The sequence below is a fragment of the Ranitomeya imitator genome, chromosome 6, assembly GCF_032444005.1.
Source record: "Ranitomeya imitator isolate aRanImi1 chromosome 6, aRanImi1.pri, whole genome shotgun sequence".
Lineage (NCBI taxonomy): Eukaryota > Metazoa > Chordata > Amphibia > Anura > Dendrobatidae > Ranitomeya > Ranitomeya imitator.
In genome coordinates this window covers 459,507,665-459,528,080 of record NC_091287.1, presented here as the reverse complement: position 1 = coordinate 459,528,080, position 20,416 = coordinate 459,507,665, and the positions used below count along the sequence as shown (strand labels likewise).

At 45.1% G+C, this 20,416-nt stretch overlaps 2 protein-coding genes and 1 long non-coding RNA gene across 3 annotated transcripts in view; 1 reads left to right on the top strand and 2 right to left on the bottom strand.

Moving 5' to 3' along the window:
• GDAP1 (ganglioside induced differentiation associated protein 1) overlaps positions 1-20,416 on the bottom strand; it is a 440,350-nt gene that overhangs the window by 328,244 nt on the left and 91,690 nt on the right. The gene's annotated exons all lie outside the window — the stretch shown is intronic.
• JPH1 (junctophilin 1) overlaps positions 1-20,416 on the top strand; it is a 176,020-nt gene that overhangs the window by 115,312 nt on the left and 40,292 nt on the right. The window lies entirely within an intron of this gene.
• The window catches only part of LOC138641465 (uncharacterized), a 46,979-nt gene that overhangs the window by 24,928 nt on the left and 1,635 nt on the right, over positions 1-20,416 (bottom strand). The window lies entirely within an intron of this gene.

Here is a 20,416-nt window from a genome sequence, read left to right as displayed (position 1 = left end):
ATATGTGAGGGACTCCGAATCCATCTTAAAACGACTATAACTACAGTAAACCTAGACACTGGAATAAATACACAAAACACTTTATTTTGGTTGTCAAAATGGCCACAGCTTTATTTAAATCACAGGATTAAAACAATCACAGTAGGATTCAGGTGAAGTGCTACTACTTTGGGATTCACAAATACTGTGATATCCCCAGATGTCTGACATACAGCACCAGGAGAGACAGCCATAAAGAGGTGGCACGCACTGTTGGCCTTTTAAGCAGAGCCACTAAACTTTCAGGGCACCAATGACCCCATTATCCTCACTCCTGTGCTTAACCACCGTGCCCACCCCTGATTGACGTTACCATTACAGCATTCTTGAGGCCACCAAGGCTGTTCACCATGAGGTTTTACATCCTCCATTAGTTAAAATAGAGTGAATATAGGACAGGGATGGAGCCTGTACCCAGATCACACATTTGTAGTAAGGAGAGTATATAGGACATGGATGGGGCCTGTACCCAGATCACACATATATAGTAAGGAGAGTATATAGGACAGGGATGGAGCCGGTACCCAGATCACACATATATAGTAAGGAGAGTATATAGGACAGGGATGGGGCCTGTACCCAGATCACACATATATATAGTAAGGAGAGTATATAGGACAGGGATGGAGCCTGTACCCAGATCACACATTTGTAGTAAGGAGAGTATATAGGACATGGATGGGGCCTGTACCCAGATCACACATATATAGTAAGGAGAGTATATAGGACAGGGATGGAGCCGGTACCCAGATCACACATATATAGTAAGGAGAGTATATAGGACAGGGATGGGGCCTGTACCCAGATCACACATATATAGTAAGGAGAGTATATAGGACAGGGATGGAGCCTGTACCCAGATCACACATATATAGTAAGGAGAGTATATAGGACAGGGATGGAGCCTGTACCCAGATCACACATATATAGTAAGGAGAGCATATAGGACAGGGATGGAGCCTGTACCCAGATCACACATATATAGTAAGGAGAGCATATAGGACAGGGATGGAGCCTGTACCCAGATCACACATATATAGTAAGGAGAGTATATAGGACAGGGATGGAGCCTGTACCCAGATCACACATATATAGTAAGAGTATATAGGACAGGGATGGGGCCTGTGTTATGACCTGGTGGTTAGGAGCACCCGGCACGACCTGATAGTTTAACTCACACAGGACGAGCTCTGGGATGTGGGAGCTCTGCTGACCGCAAGCCCTAATCCTATCACACACACTAGAAATAGCCGTGGAGCGTTCATGACTCTCCCTAGACGCCTCTTCACAGCCTCAGAGCTAACTAGCCCTAGAGATAGAAAATAAAGCCTACCTTGCCTCAGAGAAATTCCCCAAAGGAAAAGGCAGCCCCCCACATATATTGACTGTGAGTAAAGATGAAAGTCACAAACGCAGAAATGAAACAGGTTTCAGCAAAGGGAGGCCAGACTTACTAAATAGACAGAGGATAGGAAAGGTATCTTTGCGGTCAGCACAAAAAACTACAAAAGACCACGCAGAGTGTGCAAAAAGACCTCCGCACCGACTAACGGTGCGGAGATGCCACTCTGCATCCCAGAGCTTCCAGCTAGCAAGACAAAATCATGATAACCAGCTGGACAAGGAAACAATGAACAAATAATAACTATCAGGAACTTAGCTTCTGCAGGAGAAGACAGGTCACCAGAAAGATCCAAGAGCGAACTGAACCAATGCAGGAACATTGACAGCTGGCATGGAGTAACGATCTGAGTGGAGTTAAATAGAGCAGCCAGCCAAAGGATAAACCACGTCACCTGTGTAAGGAACCTAAGAACCAGCAGCTTCACTCACAGCCACCAGAGGGAGCCCATGGACAGAACTCGCCGAAGTACCATTCACGACCACTGGAGGGAGTTCAACAACAGAATTCACAACAGGCCTGTACCCAGATCACACATATATAGTAAGGAGAGTATATAGGACATGGATGGGGCCTGTACCCAGATCACACATATATAGTAAGGAGAGTATATAGGACAGGGATGGAGCCTGTACCCAGATCACACATAAATAGTAAGGAGAGTATATAGGACAGGGATGGAGCCTGTATCCAGATCACACATATATAGTAAGGAGAGTATATAGGACAGGGATGGGGCCTGTACCCAGATCACACATATATAGTAAGGAGAGTATATAGGACAGGGATGGAGCCTGTACCCAGATCACACATTTATAGTAAGGAGAGTATATAGGACAGGGATGGAGCCTGTACCCAGATCACACATCAGTTATATGAAAAAGTTTGGGCACCCCTATTAATCTTAAGCTTAATGTTTTATAAAAATTGTTTTTTTTTGCAACAGCTATTTCAGTTTCATATATATTTAATAACTGTTGGACACAGTAATGTTTCTGCCTTGAAATGAGGTTAATTGTACTAACAGGAAATATGCAATCTGCATTCAAACAAAATTTGACAGGTGCTTAAGTATGGGCACCCCACCAGAAAAGTGACATTATATTTAGTAGATCCTCCTTTTGCAAAAATAGCAGCCTCTAGTCGCTTCCTGTAGCTTTTAATGAGTTCCTGGATGAAGGTATTTTTGACCATTCCTCTTTACAAAACAATTCCAGTTCAGTTAAGTGTGATGGTCGCCGAGCATGGACAGCCCTCTTCAAATGATCCCACAGATGTTCAATGATATTCAGGTCTGGGGACTGGGATGGCCATTCCAGAACAGTGTAATTGTTCCTCTGCATGAAAGCCTGAGTAGATTTGGAGCGGTGCTTTGAATCATTGTCTTGCTGAAAGATCCATCCCCTGCGTAACTTCAACTTTGTCACTGGTTCATGAACTTTATTGTCAAGAATCTGCCGATACTGAGATGAATCCATGTGTCCCTCAACTTTAGCAAGATTCCCGGTGCCGGCATTGGCCACACAGCCCCAAAGCATGATGGAACCTCAACCAAATTTTACTGTGGGTAGCAAGAGTTTTTCTTGGAATGCTGTGTTTTTTGGCCGCCGTTGCATAACGCCTTTTTGTATGACCAAACAACTCAATCTTGGTTTCATCGGTCCACAGGACCTTCTTCCAAAAAGAAATTGGCTTCTCCAAATGTGCTTTTGCATACCTCAGCCGACTCTGTTTGTGGCGTGCTTGCAGAAACTGCTTCTTTCGCATCACTCTCCCATGCAGCTTCTCCTTGTGCAAAGTGCGTTGTATAGTTGACCGATGCACAGTGACACCATCTGCAGCAAGTTGATGCTGCAGCTCTCTGGAGGTGGTCTGAGGATTGTCCTTGAGTGATCTCACCATTCTTCTTCTCTGCCTTTCTGATGTTTTTCTTGGCCTGCCACTTCTGGCCTTCACAAGAACTGTACCTGGGTTCTTCCATTTCCTTATTATGTTCCTCACAGTGGAAATTGACAGGTTAAATCTCTGAGACAGCTTTTTGTATCCTTCCCCTGAACAACTATGTTGAATAGTCTTTGTTTTCAGATCATTAGACAGTTGTTTTGAGGAGCCCATGATGCCACTCTTCAGAGCAGATTCAAACAGGAGAACAACTTGCAAGTTGCCACTTTAAGTAACTTTTCTCATGATAGCATACACCTGGCTATGAAGTTCAAAGCTCAATGAGGTTAGAAAACAAAAAAAGTGCTTTAGTAAGTCAGTAAAAAGTAGGTAGGAGTATTTAAAACAAGAAAATGATAAGGGTGCCCATACTTATGCACCTGTCAAATTTAGTTTGAATGCAGATTGCACATTTTCTGTTAGTACAATAAACATCATTTCAAGGCAGAAACATTACTGTGTCCAACAGTTATTAGATATATGAAACTGAAATAGCTGTTGCAAAAAAAAAAACAATTTTTATAAAACATTAAGCTTAAGATTAATAGGGGTGCCCAAACTTTTTCATATAACTGTATATAGTAAGGAGAGTATATAGGACAGGGATGGAGCCTGTACCCTGATCACACATATATAGTAAGGAGAGTATATAGGACAGGGATGGGGCCTGTACCCAGATCACACATATATATAGTAAGGAGAGTATATAGGACAGGGATGGGGCCTGTACCCAGATCACACACATATATATATATACAGTGGGGCAAAAAAGTATTTAGTCAGTCAGCAATAGTGCAAGTTCCACCACTTAAAAAGATGAGAGGCGTCTGTAATTTACATCATAGGTAGACCTCAACTATGGGAGACAAACTGAAAAAAAAAAAACAGAAAATCACATTGCCTGTTTTTTTTTATCATTTTATTTGCATATTATGGTGGAAAATAAGTATTTGGTCAGAAACAAACAATCAAGATTTCTGTCTCTCACAGACCTGTAACTTCTTCTTTAAGAGTCTCCTCTTTCCTCCACTCATTACCTGTAGTAATGGCACCTGTTTAAACTTGTTATCAGTATAAAAAGACACCTGTGCACACCCTCAAACAGTCTGACTCCAAACTCCACTATGGTGAAGACCAAAGAGCTGTCAAAGGACACCAGAAACAAAATTGTAGCCCTGCACCAGGCTGGGAAGACTGAATCTGCAATAGCCAACCAGCTTGGAGTGAAGAAATCAACAGTGGGAGCAATAATTAGAAAATGGAAGACATACAAGACCACTGATAATCTCCCTCGATCTGGGGCTCCACGCAAAATTCCACCCCGTGGGGTCAGAATGATCACAAGAACGGTGAGCAAAAATCCCAGAACCACGCGGGGGGACCTAGTGAATGAACTGCAGAGAGCTGGGACCAATGTAACAAGGCCTACCATAAGTAACACACTACGCCACCATGGACTCAGATCCTGCAGTGCCAGATGTGTCCCACTGCTTAAGCCAGTACATGTCCGGGCCCGTCTGAAGTTTGCTAGAGAGCATTTGGATGATCCAGAGGAGTTTTGGGAGAATGTCCTATGGTCTGATGAAACCAAACTGGAACTGTTTGGTAGAAACACAACTTGTCGTGTTTGGAGGAAAAAGAATACTGAGTTGCATCCATCAAACGCCATACCTACTGTAAAGCATGGTGGTGGAAACATCATGCTTTGGGGCTGTTTCTCTGCAAAGGGGCCAGGACGACTGATCCGGGTACATGAAAGAATGAATAGGGCCATGTATCGTGAGATTTTGAGTGCAAACCTCCTTCCATCAGCAAGGGCATTGAAGATGAAACGTGGCTGGGTCTTTCAACATGACAATGATCCAAAGCACACCGCCAGGGCAACGAAGGAGTGGCTTCGTAAGAAGCATTTCAAGGTCCTGGAGTGGCCTAGCCAGTCTCCAGATCTCAACCCTATAGAAAACCTTTGGAGGGAGTTGAAAGTCCGTGTTGCCAAGCGAAAAGCCCAAAACATCACTGCTCTAGAGGAGATCTGCATGGAGGAATGGGCCAACATACCAACAACAGTGTGTGGCAACCTTGTGAAGACTTACAGAAAACGTTTGACCTCTGTCATTGCCAACAAAGGATATATTACAAAGTATTGAGATGAAATTTTGTTTCTGACCAAATACTTATTTTCCACCATAATATGCAAATAAAATGTTAAAAAAACAGACAATGTGATTTTCTGGATTTTTTTTTCTCAGTTTGTCTCCCATAGTTGAGGTCTACCTATGATGTAAATTACAGACGCCTATCATCTTTTTACGTGGTGGAACTTGCACTATTGCTGACTGACTAAATACTTTTTTGCCCCACTGTATATAGTAAGGAGAGTATATAGGACAGGGATGGAGCCTGTACCCTGATCACACATACAGTACAGACCAAAAGTTTGGACACACCTTCTCATTTAAATATTTTTCTGTATTTTCATGACTATGAAAATTGTACATTCACACTACATGCATCAAGACTATGAATTAAGACATGTGGAATTATATATTTAACAAAAAAGTGTGAAAGAACTGAAATTATGTCTTATATTCTAGGTTCTTCAATGTAGCCATCTTTTGCTTTGATGACTGTTTTGCACACTCTTGGCATTCTCTTGATGAGCTTCAAGAGGTAGTCACCGGGAATGGTTTTCACTTCACAGGTGTGCAGTGTGAGGTTTAATAAGTGTGATTTCTTGCCTTATAAATGGAGTTGGAACCATCAGTTGTGTTGTGCAGAAGTCTGGTGGATACACAGCTGATAGTCCTACTGAATAGACTGTTAGAATTTGTATTATGGCAAGAAAAAAGCAGCTAAGTAAAGAAAAATGAGTGGCCATCATTACTTTAAGAAATGAAGGTCAGTCAGTCTGAAAAATTGGGCAAACTTTGAAAGTGTCCCCAAGTGCAGTGGCAAAAACCATCAAGCGCTACAAAGAAACTGGCTCAGATGAGGACCGCCCCAGGAAAGGAAGACCAAGAGTCACCTCTGCTTCTGAGGATAAGTTTATCCGAGTCACCAGCCTCAGAAATTGCAGGTTAACAGCAGCTCAGATTAGAGACCAGATCAATGCCACACAGAGTTCTAGCAGCAGACACATCTCTACAACAACTGTTAAGAGGAGACTTTGTGCAGCAGGCCTTCATGGTAAAATAGCTGCTAGGAAACCACTGGTAAGGACAGGCAACAAGCAGAAGAGACTTGTTTGGGCTAAAGAACACAAGGAATGGACATTAGACCAGTGGAAATCTGTGCTTTGGTCTGATGAGTCCAAATTTGAGATCTTTGGTTCCAACCACCGTGTCTTTGTGCGACGCAGAAAAGGTGAACGGATGGACTCTACGTGCCTGGTTCCCATCGTGAAGCATGGAGGAGGAGGTGTGATGGTGTGAGGGTGCTTTGCTGGTGACACTGTTGGGGATTTATTCAAAATTGAAGGCATACTGAACCAGCATGGCTACCACAGCATCTTGCAGCGGCATGCTATTCCATCCGGTTTGCGTTTAGTTGGACCATCATTTATTTTTCAACAGGACAATGAACCCAAACACACCTCCAAGCTGTGTAAGGGCTATTTGACCAAGAAGGAGAGTGATGGGGTGCTACGCCAGATGACCTGGCCTCCAGAGTCACAAGACCTGAACCTAATCGAGATGGTTTGGGGTGAGCTGGACCGCAGAAGAGCCAATAAGTGCTAAGCATCTCTGGGAACTCCTTCAAGATTATTGGAAGACCATTCCCGGTGACTGCCTCTTGAAGCTCAATTGTTCAATTGTTTCTTTGAAAAAGAGATATTTTTATTCATTTATCTTCAACACTCAGCTGATATACAGGAATAATAGACATCAAAAATCATCCAACGTTTCGGCAATTTTTTGCCTTTCTCAAGGAACTCTTTACACAGGGAGTAGTAGCCAAGGTATGCCAAGAGCCGTCCGGCTCACACTTATAATATCGCTGTAGCTGTGTCCGCAGTCGGCATGTGTCTAATGATGGGAGGTAGTGTGGTTATTTTCTCTAATATATGACTATTTTTTCCTTTTGGCACCAATATTGAGTGAGTGCGCCACTATTGACTGTTTGGATACCTCTTGAAGCTCATCAAGAGAATGCCAAGAGTGTGCAAAGCATTCATCAAAGCAAAAGGTGGCTACTTTGAAAGACCTAGAATATAAGACATAATTTCAGTTGTTTCACACTTTTTTGTTAAGTATATAATTCCACATGTGTTAATTGATAGTTTTGATGCCTTCAGTGTGAACTTACAATTTTCATAGTCATGAAAATACAGAAAAATCTTTAAACGACAAGATGTGTCCAAACTTTTGGTCTTTACTGTATATAGTAAGGAGAGTATATAGGACAGGGATGGGGCCTGTACTCGGATCACACATATATAGTAAGGAGAGTATGTAGGACCGGGATGGGGCCTATTCCCAGATCTCAAATGTATAGTAAGGAGAGTATATAGGACAGGGATGGAGCCTATACCCAGATCACACATATATAGTAAGGAGAGTATATAGGACAGGGATGGAGCCTGTACCCAGATCACACATATATAGTAAGGAGAGTATATAGGACAGGGATGGAGCCTATACCCAGATCACACATATATATAGTAAGGAGAGTATATAGGACAGGGATGGAGCCTGTACCCAGATCACACATATATAGTAAGGAGAGTATATAGGACAGGGATGGAGCCTATACCCAGATCACACATATATATAGTAAGGAGAGTATATAGGACAGGGATGGAGCCTGTACCCAGATCACACATATATAGTAAGGAGAGTATATAGGACAGGGATGGAGCCTATACCCAGATCACACATATATATAGTAAGGAGAGTATATAGGACAGGGATGGAGCCTGTACCCAGATCACACATATATAGTAAGGAGAGTATATAGGACAGGGATGGAGCCTGTACCCAGATCACACATATATAGTAAGGAGAATATATAGGACAGGGATGGAGCCTATACCCAGATCACACATATATAGTAAGGAGAGTATATAGGACAGGGATGGAGCCTGTGCCCTGATAACACATATATAGTAAGGAGAGTATATAGGACAGGGATGGAGCCTGTACCCAAATCACACATATATAGTAAGGAGAGTATGTAGGACAGGGATGGGGCCTGTGTACAGATCACACATATATAATAAGGAGTGTATATAGGACAGGAATGTGGCCTATTCCCAAATCTCACATGTATAGTATGGAGTGTATATAGGACAGGGATGGAGCCTATATACAGATCACACATACAGATGCTTCTCACAAAATTAGAATATCATCAAAAAGTTATTTTATTTCAGTTCTTCAATACAAAACGTGAAACTCATGTATTATATAGAGTCATTACAAACAGAGTGATCTATTTCAAGTGTTTATTTCTGTTAATGTTGATGATTATGGCTTATAGCCAATGAAAAACCAAAAGTCATTATCTCAGTAAATTAGAATACTTTACAATACCAGCTTGAAAAATTATTTTAAAATCCGAAATGTTGGCCTACTGAAATGTATGTTCAGTAAATGCACTCAATACTTGGTCGGGGATCCTTTTGCATCAATTACTGCATCAATACAGCGTGGCATGGAGGCGATCAGCCTGTGGCACTGCTGAGGTGTTATGGAAGCCCACGTTGCTTTGATAGCAGCCTTCAGCTCATCTGTATTGTTGAGTCTGGTGTCTCATCTTTCTCTTCACAATACACCATAGATTCTCTATGGGGTTAAGGTCAGGCGAGTTTGCTGCCAATCAAGCACAGTGATACTGCTGTTTTTAAACCAGGTATTGGTACTTTGGCAGTGTGGATAGGTGCCAAGTCCTGCTGGAGAATTCAATTTCCATCTCCAAAAAGCTTGTCGGCAGAAGGAAGTATGAAGTGCTCTAAAATTCCCTGGTAGACGGCTGCGCTGACTTTGGTCTTCTTAAAACAAAATGGACTTACACCAGCAGATGACATGGCTCCCCAAACCTTCACTGACTGTGGAAACTTCACACTAGACTTCAAGCAGCTTGGATTGTGGCCTCTCCACTCTTCCTCCAGACTCTGGGACCTTGATTTCCAAATGAAATGCAAAATTTACTTTCATCTGAAAACAAAACCTTGGACCACTGAGCAACAGTCCAGTTTTTTTTCTCCTTGGCCCAGGTAAGATGCTTCTGGCTTGACACAAGGAATGTGACACTTGTAGCCCATGTTCTGGATACGTCTGTGTGTGGTGGCTCATGAAGCAATGACTCCAGCAGCAGTCCGCTGCTTGTGAATCTCCCCCAAATTTTTGAATGGCCTTTTCTTAACAATCCTTTCAAGGCTGTGGTTATCCTGGTTGCTTGTGTACCTATTTCTACCACACTTTCTCCTTCCACTCAACTTTCCATTAATATGCAGGATACAGTACTCTGTGAACAGCCAGCTTCTTTAGCAATGACCTTTTGTGGCTTACCCTCTTTGTGGAGTGTGTCAGTGACTGCCTTCTGGACATCTGTCAAGTCAGCAGTCTTCCCCATGATTGTGGAGCCTACTGCAGACTAAGGAACCTTTTCAAACGCTTAGGTAGCTTTTGCAGGTGTTTTATATTAAAAATTCTAATATACTGAGATAATGACTTTTGGGTTTTCATTGGCTGTAAGCCATAATCATCAACATTAACAGAAATAAACACTTGAAATAGATCACTCTGTTTGTAATGACTCTATATAATATAGGAGTTCACTTTTTGTATTGAAGAACTGAAATTAACTTTTGGATGATATTCTAATTTTGTGAGAAGCATCTGTATATAGTAAGGAGTTTATAGGACCTGGATGGAGCCTGTACCCAGAACACACATATGTAGTAAGGAGTGTATATAGAATAGGGATGGAGCCTGTATACAGATACTCATATGTAGTAAGGAATGTATATAGGATAGGGATGGAGCCTGTATACAGATACTCATATGTAGTAAGGAGTGTATATAGAATAGTGATGGAGCCTGTATACAGATCACACATATATAGTAAGGAATGTATATAGAATAGGGATGGAGCCGGTCTACAGATCACACATAAATAGTAAGGAGTGTACAGAGAAAAGGGATGGCCTCTGAAATCAAGCCCAGGGGTTAGTAATGGAGAGGTGTCTGTAAGATGCCCCCATTAAATAACCCCATGGTAAGGTTGTAATAAAGACACAGCCAGAATAATGTCCTTTATTTGGAATAAACACTGCCCACCCTCTTTTACCTATTTATTAGTGTAAATTTAAAAATAAAAAAAAATCATATTCCTCCCATGTCCAAGGATACTCCATTTCTCCTACACCATAATCCATCTTCATCTGGATGCCTTGATGAGTAGTGGGATGATGCAACCGTTCAGCCTGGCATTCAGGAGACAATGAGCGTCAGAGAGCAGCTTCACTGACCTGCGGTGACATCATTATGGTTACCGCAGGTCACTGAAGCCGCCCAATGAACTGCGGCGACCTGAATGAGCTCACTGCTAGCCCCGCGAGAAATGTCGACACACTCTCCAGTTCTGTACATTGCGGCTCTTCACAGCTAATGATCCTGAGTTTGTACATCAGTATCAGAACCAGTCCGACCACTGGGACCCTCAGCATAAGATCAATTATGTTCACACAGTCAGGATTTGTGGTGCAGAATATGTAACCCCTGCGGATTGCATCATGGTTTGTTGAATATTTGTGACCAAATCATCAAAGTAAATTTTCTACATTGTGTGAACGTGGCCAATGAAGTAAATATAGAGTTTGGTACCATAATGAAGAGTAACTGGAAAAATAAGTTGGAGATTCTCTTTTAGAGATTTTTAAGGGAAGCTTTGGGCAGAAACAGAAATATAATTTTCTCACCCTGCAGTTATATGTGGTGATGTGATCCTGAGCTGTCAGGGGATCGTTCTTCGCGCTTCTTTCAGTTTGACACCTTTAGCTCCTTTATGAAGTTGTGAATAGGTGAAATAATAGTATTCCAACAATGGATGTGGAGCGTGAAACACACAATGTGACCTGCAGAGTACATGGGCGTCCTCAGCAGGATCTATAGTCTCTGCCTAGAAGTTTTCATACAGCAAAGTCAGTATCAGGTGATTACTGCTCTGAAGGACATGGACAGACTGTATAATAGTGACAGACTGACAGACGCCTGGTCCTGACATTACTGTATAACATTACTGTATAATAGTGCTCCCTCCTGCCAGACGCCTGGTCCTGACATTACTGTATAATAGTGCTCCCTCCTGCCGGACGCCTGGTCCTGACATTACTGTATAATAGTGCTCCCTCCTGCCAGACGCCTGGTCCTGACATTACTGTATAATAGTGCTCCCTCCTGCCAGACGTCTGGTCCTGACATTACTGTATAATAGTGCTCCCTCCTGCCAGACGCCTGGTCCTGACATTACTGTATAATAGTGCTCCCTCCTCACAGACGCCTGGTCCTGACATTACTGTATAATAGTGCTCCCTCCTGCCAGACGCTTGGTCCTGACATTACTGTATAATAGTGCTCCCTCCTGCCGGATGCCTGGTCCTGACATTACTGTATAATAGTGCTCCCTCCTGCCAGACGCCTGGTCCTGACATTACTGTATAATAGTGCTCCCTCCTCACAGACGCCTGGTCCTGACATTACTGTATAATAGTGCTCCCTCCTGACAGACGCCTGGTCCTGACATTACTGTATAATAGTGCTCCCTCCTGCCAGACGCCTGGTCCTGACATTTCTGTATAATAGTGCTCCCTCCTGCCAGACGCCTGGTCCTGACATTACTGTATAATAGTGCTCCCTCCTGACAGACGCCTGGTCCTGACATTACTGTATAATAGTGCTCCCTCCTGCCAGACGCCTGGTCCTGACATTACTGTATAATAGTGCTCCCTCCTGACAGACGCCTGGTCCTGACATTACTGTATAATAGTGCTCCCTCCTCACAGACGCCTGGTCCTGACATTACTGTATAATAGTGCTCCCTCCTCACAGACGCTTGGTCCTGACATTACTGTATAATAGTGCTCCCTCCTGACAGACGCCTGGTCCTGACATTACTGTATAATAGTGCTCCCTCCTGCCAGACGCCTGGTCCTGACATTACTGTATAATAGTGCTCCCTCCTGCCAGACGCCTGGTCCTGACATTACTGTATAATAGTGCTCCCTCCTGCCAGACGCCTGGTCCTGACATTACTGTATAATAGTGCTCCCTCCTCACAGACGCCTGGTCCTGACATTACTGTATAATAGTGCTCCCTCCTCACAGACGCCTGGTCCTGACATTACTGTATAATAGTGCTCCCTCCTGACAGACGCCTGGTCCTGACATTACTGTATAATAGTGCTCCCTCCTGCCAGACGCCTGGTCCTGACATTTCTGTATAATAGTGCTCCCTCCTGCCAGACGCCTGGTCCTGACATTACTGTATAATAGTGCTCCCTCCTGACAGACGCCTGGTCCTGACATTACTGTATAATAGTGCTCCCTCCTGCCAGACGCCTGGTCCTGACATTACTGTATAATAGTGCTCCCTCCTGACAGACGCCTGGTCCTGACATTACTGTATAATAGTGCTCCCTCCTGCCAGACGCCTGGTCCTGACATTACTGTATAATAGTGCTCCCTCCTGACAGACGCCTGGTCCTGACATTACTGTATAATAGTGCTCCCTCCTCACAGACGCCTGGTCCTGACATTACTGTATAATAGTGCTCCCTCCTCACAGACGCCTGGTCCTGACATTACTGTATAATAGTGCTCCCTCCTGACAGACGCCTGGTCCTGACATTACTGTATAATAGTGCTCCCTCCTCACAGACGCTTGGTCCTGACATTACTGTATAATAGTGCTCCCTCCTCACAGCGTCTGGTCCTGACATTACTGTACAATAGTGTTCCCTCCTGCCAGACGCCTGGTCCTGACATTACTGTATAATAGTGCTCCCTCCTGCCAGACGCCTGGTCCTGACATTACTGTATAATAGTGCTCCCTCCTGCCAGACGTCTGGTCCTGGCATTACTGTATAATAGTGCTCCCTCCTCACAGACGCCTGGTCCTGACATTACTGTATAATAGTGCTCCCTCCTGCCAGACGCCTGGTCCTGACATTACTGTATAATAGTGCTCCCTCCTGCCAGACGCCTGGTCCTGACATTACTGTATAATAGTGCTCCCTCCTGCCGGATGCCTGGTCCTGACATTACTGTATAATAGTGCTCCCTCCTGCCGGACGCCTGGTCCTGACATTACTGTATAATAGTGCTCCCTCCTGCCAGACGCCTGGTCCTGACATTACTGTATAATAGTGCTCCCTCCTGCCAGACGTCTGGTCCTGACATTACTGTATAATAGTGCTCCCTCCTGCCAGACGCCTGGTCCTGACATTACTGTATAATAGTGCTCCCTCCTCACAGACGCCTGGTCCTGACATTACTGTATAATAGTGCTCCCTCCTGCCAGACGCTTGGTCCTGACATTACTGTATAATAGTGCTCCCTCCTGCCGGATGCCTGGTCCTGACATTACTGTATAATAGTGCTCCCTCCTGCCAGACGCCTGGTCCTGACATTACTGTATAATAGTGCTCCCTCCTCACAGACGCCTGGTCCTGACATTACTGTATAATAGTGCTCCCTCCTGACAGACGCCTGGTCCTGACATTACTGTATAATAGTGCTCCCTCCTGACAGACGCCTGGTCCTGACATTACTGTATAATAGTGCTCCCTCCTCACAGACGCCTGGTCCTGACATTACTGTATAATAGTGCTCCCTCCTGACAGACGCCTGGTCCTGACATTACTGTATAATAGTGCTCCCTCCTCACAGACGCTTGGTCCTGACATTACTGTATAATAGTGCTCCCTCCTCACAGCGTCTGGTCCTGACATTACTGTACAATAGTGTTCCCTCCTGCCAGACGCCTGGTCCTGACATTACTGTATAATAGTGCTCCCTCCTGCCAGACGTCTGGTCCTGACATTACTGTATAATAGTGCTCCCTCCTCACAGACGCCTGGTCCTGACATTACTGTATAATAGTGCTCCCTCCTGCCAGACGCCTGGTCCTGACATTACTGTATAATAGTGCTCCCTCCTGCCAGACGCCTGGTCCTGACATTACTGTATAATAGTGCTCCTTCCTCACAGACGCCTGGTCCTGACATTACTGTATAATAGTGCTCCCTCCTGACAGACGCCTGGTCCTGACATTACTGTATAATAGTGCTCCCTCCTCCTGCCAGACGCCTGGTCCTGACATTACTGTATAATAGTGCTCCCTCCTCACAGACGCCTGGTCCTGACATTACTGTATAATAGCGCTCCCTCCTGCCAGACGCCTGGTCCTGACATTACTGTATAATAGTGCCCCCTCCTCACAGACGCCTGGTCCTGACATTACTGTATAATAGTGCTCCCTCCTGCCAGACGCCTGGTCCTGACATTACTGTATAATAGTGCTCCCTCCTCACAGACGCCTGGTCCTGACATTACTGTATAATAGTGCTCCCTCCTGACAGACGCCTGGTCCTGACATTACTGTATAATAGTGCTCCCTCCTGACAGACGCCTGGTCCTGACATTACTGTATAATAGTGCTCCCTCCTCACAGACGCCTGGTCCTGACATTAGGGGACAACATGGGTCTGTGTGATTTCAAATGCCAGGACTGAATTTCAGCTCCAGTCCGCACCTGGGCTCGGATATACTTATCAGCTCAGAATACTTGTTTAGGGTTATTTTATATGGAAAGTTTATTTTTTGTTCTTATTTCCTCTTTTCTACTAAGATTTTGTCCAGCGCTATGTGGAAAACATGCTAATTCATGTGGTTCAGTGAGATTTATTTCCATGCAACAGGATTAAATAAACGCCAATAAATGCATGTAAAGGTGCAAATGTCACATTCTTCATGCAATTTGGCACCTAAGTGTCACATGAGCTGGAATTATTGCCACTTGAAATGTAAGAAAGCAAATAAAACACATGCATCACAGAAGCTAATCATTAGCTGATACATTTGGGACAATGGAATCCGCTTAGGCTGTGTTCACATTCCGCAATGATCAGAAAAAGCTCGAATATTAAACAATGCAAACTAGGATGCCTGGCAGATTGGTGATCACTATGACATAACTTTCAGCTATGTTATTATCTCCGTTACAGCCAGTGAACTTAGCACTGTAAGGGTTACAATAATATAGTCACAATTAAGGTACCGTCACACTAGACGATATCGCTAGTGATCCGTGACGTTGCAGCGTCCTCGCTAGCGATATCGTCCAGTGTGACAGGCAGCAGCGATCAGGCCCCTGCTGTGCTGTCGCTGGTCGGGGAAGAAAGTCCAGAACTTTATTTGGTCGCTGGACTCCCCGCAGACATCGCTGAATCGGCATGTGTGACACCGATTCAGCGATGTCTTCACTGGTAACCAGGGTAAACATCGGGTAACTAAGCGCAGGGCCGCGCTTAGTAACCCGATGTTTACCCTGGTTACCATCCTAAAAGTAAAAAAACAAACAGTACATACTTACCTACAGCCGTCTGTCCTCCAGCGCTGTGCTCTGCACTCCTCCTGTACTGGCTGTGAGCGTCGGTCAGCCGGAAAGCAGAGCGGTGACGTCACCGCTCTGCTTTCCGGCCGCTGTGCTCACACAGACAGTACAGGAGGAGAGCAGAGCACAGCGCTGGAGGACAGATGGCTGTAGGTAAGTATGTACTGTTTGTTTTTTTACTTTTAGGATGGTAACCAGGGTAAACATCGGGTTACTAAGCGCGGCCCTGCGCTTAGTTACCCGATGTTTACCCTGGTTACCGGCATCGTTGGTCGCTGGAGAGCTGTCTGTGTGACAGCTCTCCAGCGACCAAACAGCGACGCTGCAGCGATCCGGATCGTTGTCGGTATCGCTGCAGCGCCGCTTAGTGTGACGGTACCTTTAATCACTTCTTGGCACCTAAGAAGTAAACAGATACCTGGAGCAATATGTGCATGAAAACCAGCAATTTGCATTTATTTTCTGGGGGCTTCTTTAAGAGACATACTACAAAATAGAATTCCAACAATGCAGATTCTGAAAACAAAGTAAATTTGTAATAATTTAAAAATATTATTTTTTTACTAGAATTCAGTTAGGTTAATTGCTGATGGGTATACATCTGTTCATGGTGCCCAATTACAGAAGAAAAAAATCCATCTTTTTTTCCTTTTAAAATATTACTCCTCTATGTGACATAGCTAATGCTAGAGACCGGGGGCATTGCAAATTCCACCATTTGGAATTGTATTAGCGTTAACATGATACAGTTGGATACGTCCTGTAGGCTCCCCGTTCCTGAAGGCCTTGGGCCAACATGACTTCACTGTGCCAGTGCAGGTGGCACTAAGTTATCACTGCATTTTACCACCTGTGACAACCCACATTTTTGAAATTTAAAAAAGGGGTACTCAAGGGGCATTGCTACAAAAATTGTCTAAGGGTTTTTCCGTCTGTCTGTCTGTCTGTCCTGGAAATCCCGGCTCTCTGGTCGAGGCCTGGCGGCCTCGACCAATCAATCAGAGACCGGCACAGCATCGACGTAGAAATCCCGCGTCTCTGATTGGTCGAGGCCGCCAGGTCTCGACCAATCAGCAACGGGCACAGCGACGATGATGTCATAAAGGACGTAGAATCAGCAACGGGCACAGCGACGATGATGTCATAATGGTTGCCATGGCGACGATGATGTCATAAAGGTTGCCTCGATCAATCAGCGACGGACACAGTGTGCCGCGAATTCTGGAATCATCATTGTCCATATACTACGGGGACATGCATATTCTAGAATACCCGATGCGTTAGAATCGGGCCACAGTCTAGTTACTGTATAATAGTGCTCCCTCCTCACAGACGCCTGGTCCTGACATTTCTGTATAATAGTGCTCCCTCCTCACAGACGCCTGGTCCTGACATTACTGTATAATAGTGCTCCCTCCTCACAGACGCCTGGTCCTGACATTTCTGTATAATAGTGCTCCCTCCTGACAGACGCCTGGTCCTGACATTACTGTATAATAGTGCTCCCTCCTGACAGACGCCTGGTCCTGACATTACTGTATAATAGTGCTCCCTCCTGCCAGACCCCGGGTCCTGACATTACTGTATAATAGTGCTCCTTCCTCACAGACGCCTGGTCCTGACATTACTGTATAATAGTGCTCCCTCCTGCCAGACGCTTGGTCCTGACATTACTGTATAATAGTGCTCCCTCCTCACAGACGCCTGGTCCTGACATTACTGTATAATAGTGCTCCCTCCTGCCAGACCCCTGGTCCTGACATTACTGTATAATAGTGCTCCCTCCTGCCAGACGCTTGGTCCTGACATTACTGTATAATAGTGCTCTCTCCTGCTGGACGCCTGGTCCTGACATTACTGTATAATAGTGCTCCCTCCTGCCAGACGCTTGGTCCTGACATTACTGTATAATAGTGCTCTCTCCTGCTGGACGCCTGGTCCTGACATTACTGTATAATAGTGCTCCCTCCTGCCAGACGCCTGGTCCTGACATTACTGTATAATAGTGCTCCCTCCTACCAGACGCCTGGTCCTGACATTACTGTATAATAGTGCTCCCTCCTGCCAGACCCCGGGTCCTGACATTACTGTATAATAGTGCTCCCTCCTGCCAGACGCCTGGTCCTGACATTACTGTATAATAGTGCTCCCTCCTGCCAGACGCCTGGTCCTGACATTACTGTATAATAGTGCTCCCTCCTGCCAGACGCTTGGTCCTGACATTACTGTATAATAGTGCTCCCTCCTCACAGACGCCTGGTCCTGACATTACTGTATAATAGTGCTCCCTCCTGACAGACGCCTGGTCCTGACATTACTGTATAATAGTGCTCCCTCCTCACAGACGCCTGGTCCTGACATTACTGTATAATAGTGCTCCCTCCTGCCAGACGCCTGGTCCTGACATTACTGTATAATAGTGCTCCCTCCTCACAGACGCCTGGTCCTGACATTACTGTATAATAGTGCTCCCTCCTGCCAGACCCCGGGTCCTGACATTACTGTATAATAGTGCTCCCTCCTGCCAGACGCCTGGTCCTGACATTACTGTATAATAGTGCTCCCTCCTGCCAGACGCTTGGTCCTGACATTACTGTATAATAGTGCTCCCTCCTCACAGACGCCTGGTCCTGACATTACTGTATAATAGTGCTCCCTCCTGACAGACGCCTGGTCCTGACATTACTGTATAATAGTGCTCCCTCCTGACAGACGCCTGGTCCTGACATTACTGTATAATAGTGCTGCCTCCTGCCAGACCCCTGGTCCTGACATTACTGTATAATAGTGCTCCCTCCTCACAGATGCCTGGTCCTGACATTACTGTATAATAGTGCTCCCTCCTGACAGACGCCTGGTCCTGACATTACTGTATAATAGTGCTCCCTCCTGCCAGACGCTTGGTCCTGACATTACTGTATAATAGTGCTCCCTCCTCACAGATGCCTGGTCCTGACATTACTGTACAATAGTGTTCCCTCCTGCCAGACGCTTGGTCCTGACATTACTGTATAATAGTGCTCCCTCCTGACAGACGCCTGGTCCTGACATTACTGTATAATAGTGCTCCCTCCTGACAGACGCCTGGTCCTGACATTACTGTATAATAGTGCTCCCTCCTGCCGGACGCCTGGTCCTGACATTACTGTATAATAGTGCTCCCTCCTGCCAGACGCTTGGTCCTGACATTACTGTATAATAGTGCTCCCTCCTGCCAGACGCTTGGTCCTGACATTACTGTATAATAGTGCTCCCTCCTGACAGACGCTTGGTCCTGACATTACTGTATAATAGTGCTCCCTCCTCCTTACAGATGCCTGGTCCTGACATTACTGTATAATAGTGCTCCCTCCTGACAGACGCCTGGTCCTGACATTACTGTATAATAGTGCTCCCTCCTGCCGGACGCCTGGTCCTGACATTACTGTATAATAGTGCTCCCTCCTGCCAGACGCTTGGTCCTGACATTACTGTATAATAGTGCTCCCTCCTGCCAGACGCCTGGTCCTGACATTACTGTATAATAGTGCTCCCTCCTCACAGATGCCTGGTCCTGACATTACTGTATAATAGTGCTCCCTCCTGCCAGACGCCTGGTCCTGACATTACTGTATAATAGTGCTCCCTCCTGCCAGACCCCGGGTCCTGACATTACTGTATAATAGTGCTCCCTCCTCCTTACAGATGCCTGGTCCTGACATTACTGTATAATAGTGCTCCCTCCTGACAGATGCCTGGTCCTGACATTACTGAATTAGGGTATGTGCACACGTTGCGGATTCTCTGCGGATCCGCAGCGTTTTTTGCAGTGCAGAAACTTGCAGATCCGCAATTGATTTACAGTACAATGTAAATCAATGAGAAAAAAAAAAATGCTGTGCACACTTTGTGGAAAATCCGCTGCGAAAACGCTGCGTTTTAAAAGAAGAAGCATGTCACTTCTTTTTTGTGAATCTGCAGCGTTTTTGTACCCATTCCATTATAGTAAACCGCAGGGGTAAAAAAACGCAGCAAATCCGCAAGAAAACCGTAGCAAAAACGCACAAAAAACGCAGTGGAACCGCACAAAAAATGCAACAAATCCGCAGGTGCGGTTTCTGCCAGGAGAGGCAGAATCCGCACCAGAAATTCCTAAGACTAATCCGCAATGTGTTCACATAACCTAATAGTGCTTCCTCCTGCCAGAGGCCTGACATTACTGTATAATAGGGCTCCCTCCTGACGGACGCCTGGTCCTGACATTACGAGCGCTCTGTTGCCGTCTGGTGTATTTCAGTGTCTGCAGACATACTTCTCTGAAGGGTTTTCTGTAAATGGACAGCTCCTGCTATATATGAAGTATGTTACTTATCAACTATTGCAAGGAATTTACAAGTTTCCTAAATCTGTATCCAAGCTCCTCTTGTAGAATTTACAAGT